Source organism: Anopheles nili, chromosome 3, assembly GCF_943737925.1.
Source record: "Anopheles nili chromosome 3, idAnoNiliSN_F5_01, whole genome shotgun sequence".
Classification (NCBI taxonomy): domain Eukaryota; kingdom Metazoa; phylum Arthropoda; class Insecta; order Diptera; family Culicidae; genus Anopheles; species Anopheles nili.
In genome coordinates this window covers 37539564-37545058 of record NC_071292.1, presented here as the reverse complement: position 1 = coordinate 37545058, position 5495 = coordinate 37539564, and the positions used below count along the sequence as shown (strand labels likewise).

Sequence of the window (5495 nt, the reverse complement as noted above, 5' to 3'; positions counted from 1 at the left end):
TCCTATAACCCGAGCGCAGGAAAAAAAGATGAATTTAGTAGCAAGGAGATAATTTCAAGTATGGGAAATATGTGTAAAGGGGTGGGGGGTGGAGAGTAGTCAAATAGTAGATAGAATCAGAGAGAATCAGGAAATTGAGAGAAAATAAAAGCAAGAATAAGAGAGAGCGAAAAAAATTTTTTTTGTCTGAATGCTACTTTTAGGGCTTAAGCAGCGCTCTATACTAAAAAACGGTTGCCGCTAAGCAGCTGCGATGCTACATTTAGCTCCAAGTTGCCACTAAGCAGCGCTGCATAACGACTGAAAATATACTCTTAAGGGGCATCGACTTAAGCGCTGCTTAACGGCAAAATGAACCTTATTTGTCTCACTGGGAAGCTTGCTATCATTCTATCACAATGTTATCAGAAACAAATTATTTCCTTTACAACTTCTGTCCGAAGAATAAGGAGTATTTATTAGCATCATGACGGGCCAAATATAATTTAATTTTTGGGCGTATGTACGACACGTTGAAATTCTATACCAAGTATTCTGGGTTCGATTCCTATAACACGAGCGCAGGAAAAAAAGATGAATTTAGTAGCAAGGAGATAATTTCAAGTATGGGAAATATGTGTAAAGGGGTGGGGGGTGGAGAGTAGTCAAATAGTAGATAGAATCAGAGAGAATCAGGAAATTGAGAGAAAATAAAAGCAAGAATAAGAGAGAGCGAAAAATTTTTTTTTGTCTGAATGCTACTTTTAGGGCTTAAGCAGCGCTCTATACTAAAAAACGGTTGCCGCTAATCAGCTGCGATGCTACATTTAGCTCCAAGTTGCCACTAAGCAGCGCTGCATAACGACTGAAAATATACTCTTAAGGGGCATCGACTTAAGCGCTGCTTAACGGCAAAATGAACCTTATTTGTCTCACTGGGATACTCTTAAGGGGCATCGACTTAAGCGCTGCTTAACGGCAAAATGAACCTTATTTGTCTCACTGGGCCCTCCTGGGATCATGCGGGTCCGACATCCTGTCGGTCCGCCTCACTCTCCTTGTTCTTTTTTAGGATGTTTTCTCTCTGGTATGTCTTCTTCTTCACTATGCGGGAAATACTGTGTGTTTTTGTTCTTCACTATTACACTGGCTGTATGTCACGCCCACTTATTTTGGTCCACCGTTTTTTACACTTTTGAACTTAGGCACAAAGCCACTCCCACTTTCTTTTGTTTTCTGCAAAATTAGGCAAAGGAGGAGCTAAGCTAAGCGTCAACGATAAACATATGCTGTGTGATAACATCCAGGGCCTTCGATGCAATTCTGTACTCCGTACGCGTTTTGGTTGCCTCACCCCATCTTCCCCCCTCTTCCTCTCTCCCTCTCCTTCGTGAACAGCTTTTTTTTGTTTCACTTTTCATTTTTCAGATAAAATACACCCCATGCGTGGATCCGATGCATTTTAAGCTGCAAAGAACTATGTTTCACTATATTCCCCACCCGCAACCTCCCTTTCCCTAGGTGTCGGGAAGCTAGACCTCAATTCTTTTCAATAGACAATTTATGGTCCTGAAAAGGACCGTTTTTTGTGGGACCCAACAGACTGACCGACCGACCGACCGACCGACCGACCGATCGACCGACCGATCGATCGACCGAACACTTAAGCACGCTCGCCACGGATACGACGCGCCAGCTGGATGTCCTTTGGCATGATGGTAACACGCTTGGCGTGAATCGCGCACAGATTCGTGTCCTCGAACAGACCGACCAAGTACGCCTCGCTGGCCTCCTGCAGCGCCATCACGGCCGAGCTCTGGAAGCGCAGATCGGTCTTGAAGTCCTGGGCGATCTCACGCACCAGCCGCTGGAAGGGCAGCTTGCGGATCAGCAGCTCGGTCGACTTCTGGTAGCGACGGATCTCGCGCAGCGCGACCGTACCGGGGCGGTAACGATGGGGCTTCTGCACACCACCAGTGGCCGGGGCACTCTTGGGCGCTGCCTTGGTGGCGAGCTGCTTGCGGGGAGCCTTTCCTCCGGTTCAAGTCATATAGAAAGCTCTAGCAAAGCCGCAGGCTTTTGACCGTTCGTTGGCTTGTGGTTGAGCCAACCATTTCCCAAGAACAAACGTGTATGATCTGTGTGGTGAACACGTGCGATATCCTCTTAACCACGCGTCGACCGTTACGCTTACGGTGTTGAGTTGGCAGCAGGTCTAGCTGTTTTGTCATACAATTTCGCGGGATATCAATGTTCGATGGCCATGGATTACGGGGAATCCTTTTATAGAGCAGTCTTCGGTTGTATGTGAAACAACCCAATCAATCTTCTTCTTCTTTACTGGCCCGATCATTGAAGTCCTGTGTACAAAACAATCAATCAATATTCAGTCAGTCTTGTGGTTTGTGTAATCTGCTCTGATGCACCTTGCACGTAAGGAAAGGTTCGCCGTCGTTTCACTATCGTTTACCGGCCCCTACAAATAAAAGCACGAATTGTTTAAAAATCGTCTAACCTAATCTGCAGCATACATACCATACCATACCATACCATACTAGCCGCTCGGCACCCAGGCGCACAGAGAATTTGAGCTTCTTCTTCAGCTTCGTTCAGCTTCAATTGACATTGGCAATCACAACTTTGTTTGGTTCTAAAAAAAAAAACAACAAAAAACAACCAAAAATGAGTGGTTTTACTCTAGCTTACTATGTTAGTGAATTTTTGCAACCTCTACTACCGATAAATACCGCTTTACGACCATTGCGATAAAATTCAACTGTTCCATGCATCAATTAATAACACCAATAATAAGAATAATAATGTCAATAATAATGAGAATAATTTATTTCATTTACCAACATACACATTATAAATTTTTTTTTGTGTATTTTTATAGAGACTTTGAGCCGGCGTGGCTACATTCGCCTCTAAAGTTCCGTATATTCCGATGTTGTTTGGCTTTGCAGCTGTGAGGTGGTTATATTTGCTGCTTGAGATTGGTGAACCGTAGGAATTTAAGTAATTTCGCTTCGCTTTTTTATCCGGATATAATATTTTGTGCAGTTGTGGGTCAAGAAGGCAGGAGGTACGGTGTCTTGAGAATCCTAGACAGTCCACAAGAATATGTTGGACTGTAATAGAAACTCCACAGTAACTGCATAGTGGCGGAGGCGCTCGATCTAATATGTGTGTGTGTGTAAGCCGTGTATGGCCGATGCGTAGGCGGGACAGAGTTTTTTGATCATTGCTGTTATTAGTATCAGGCCAGGGTGTTGTAGTTGTTTTTATTTTTCTTAATAGGGTTTTATTTATGGCTAGGAATCCAACATAAGGATACTGTGGATTCCTGTGCAAGTTGTTCGAGCTTTTGGATGTTAGCGTCTCTGGAGTTGCCGTGTTCTAAAGCAGAGAGTACGCTGGCACTATCTGTGAATATGACAGATGGTTTGTCGGAACGTAGGGAGTCTTCTATTGCAATGATGATGGCTATTGCTTCGGCAGAAAAGGATGATGTATGTTCTGGCAGTTTGATGGCGATTTTGTCAAATTTGGAATAAATTCCACAGCCCGCTGTGTTGTTGTGGCTAGAGCCATCTGTGTAAATGTGGTGGTGGTGTTTGTAATATGTTTGGCGCATTTCAGAGAAAAGAGTGTTGGTTTCAATCTTTCGTTGCTGTTTGTTGAAACTGTCTCGGAAATGCCAGTTTACTTGGATTGGTGGAAGGTCCCATGGACGGGAGGAGTTGCGGATGAGTTTTGATATGCCAGGAAGTTGTTTTGGGTAAGTTTTTCAAGACCTTTGTTGGCTCTGTCTACTATGGTGTTTCCAGCTTCGCCTTTTTCTCTTATCCGGCAGGCCGCGACTACTAGTCTTTTGGTAACCAGATGTTGAATCGGCAGGAGTCCACTCTCACATAATATAGATTTGTTGGGGCTGGTGACAAATGCTCCTGAAGCGAATTTAACTGCTTCGTGATAGATCGGGCTTATTGTTTTTTCAAAGGTCTCCCTTTGCCTGGAGACTATTTCTATCCCATATAGAAGTTTTGGTAGTAGCCAAGCATCGATTATTTTTATTAATGAGCATCTGCATGCTTTATGTTTTCCTGCACCGAGCATTCGGAATAGCTTGATTCGGGATATAGCCTCTTTTTTGACTCGTTTGGAATGTGGGGAAAAGGAAAGACGGGAGTCAAGGGTTACGCCGAGGATGTCGGCTTTCTTGACGCTTGGGATGGGGGATTTATTGAAGAGAAGTGGAGTTTGTTTGTGTCTGTGTTTTGATCTGTTGCATATGTGCAGGGTCATCGCCGACCCTCCCACTCCTTTCCAACATCATTCTGGAATCAGCTGAAAATTGTATACCAACTACAAAAGGCAATAAAGGCAACAGATGGTGTTGCTGAGCGGACTCTCGAACAGGCCCCGCGAAGGAAGGGCCTCCTAGCAAGAGAGTGTCGCTGGCAGCAGCAATTATAATTGTACGGGAATCTACCCGAGCAAGGTCTCGCACCGTTGATCTCCAAGGAGTTTCCAACCTTCCCGCTAGTTGTTCCAGCTACCGAATAATTCGGGGAACCCATGCCGCAGAAGGGGGAGATCTGGTGTTGGACAGTTCGGATATGGGCAGAAACCCGGCGTGAGAAACAACCGCGTGCTGTAATTGAGGAAAGCGTTTCAACAAATGAAGTACCTCCTCGTATGAGCTCATGATTGAATCAGATTTATTTTCCATACATTTTAGCTTATATACTAATGGTCAAGCAGGTCTTTCCCACGGTTCGTTCGGTTTGGTTTGGTTTGGTTTTACAATTTGGCCGGTCAGCGGTTTGAAACATCGTCCCAGTGAACTGCTTCGTCGATTGCTGTTGCCGTTGGTAGTGCGTTTGCGTAGTTTGCGGAAGTGTTTTGGGTCTGGCGATACCATGGTCATGCGGGAGTCATGCAGTTCTGTTATTGTTTTGTAAACTTGTCCCATATTTTTATGGCTGACGCGCTTGTTTCAGTCTCATGTATCGTGCACATTGATGTTTATATATTTATTAGGGGTAACGATAACGATTCTTCCACAAGTTACAGAAGTGACGAAATAATTTTAAACCGACTCGTTGCGCACGCAACATTCTCCCCTTTGTAGTTCATCCTGATGAATTACACCTAATCTTGCGGTTTGAAATGTCGCTTCACAGGTCGTTCGCTTAACTCTATTTCTTCGGGTACAGTCCCTTCTGATATTTTTACTTTTGATCGTTTTGAATACATGAACAAAATTGCTCCTAAGATTAATATGCCACAGATCAATAGCGCGCAAAATATTATTAGAACTTTGTGATTCGGAGTGAACGTAGTATGGCTGTTCTCGAAAGTATTGTGTTTGATAAAATAGTGTTTAACTTGGTTTTCTTTTGCTACCTCTGCGCTTATTTCTTGATTCTCTGAGTAAAGGGTACATCCTGTGTCCATTTCTATGAGCGCTGCGTGGTATGTTAATTGAATTGAGCGTTCGTTACATTTGA

The 5495-nt window shown here is 44.0% G+C and overlaps 1 pseudogene; it reads right to left on the bottom strand.

The window, feature by feature from the left end:
* Positions 1-1642: 1642 nt before the first annotated feature.
* LOC128722970 (histone H3-like) lies at positions 1643-2029 on the bottom strand (annotated as a pseudogene).
* Positions 2030-5495: the final 3466 nt, after the last annotated feature.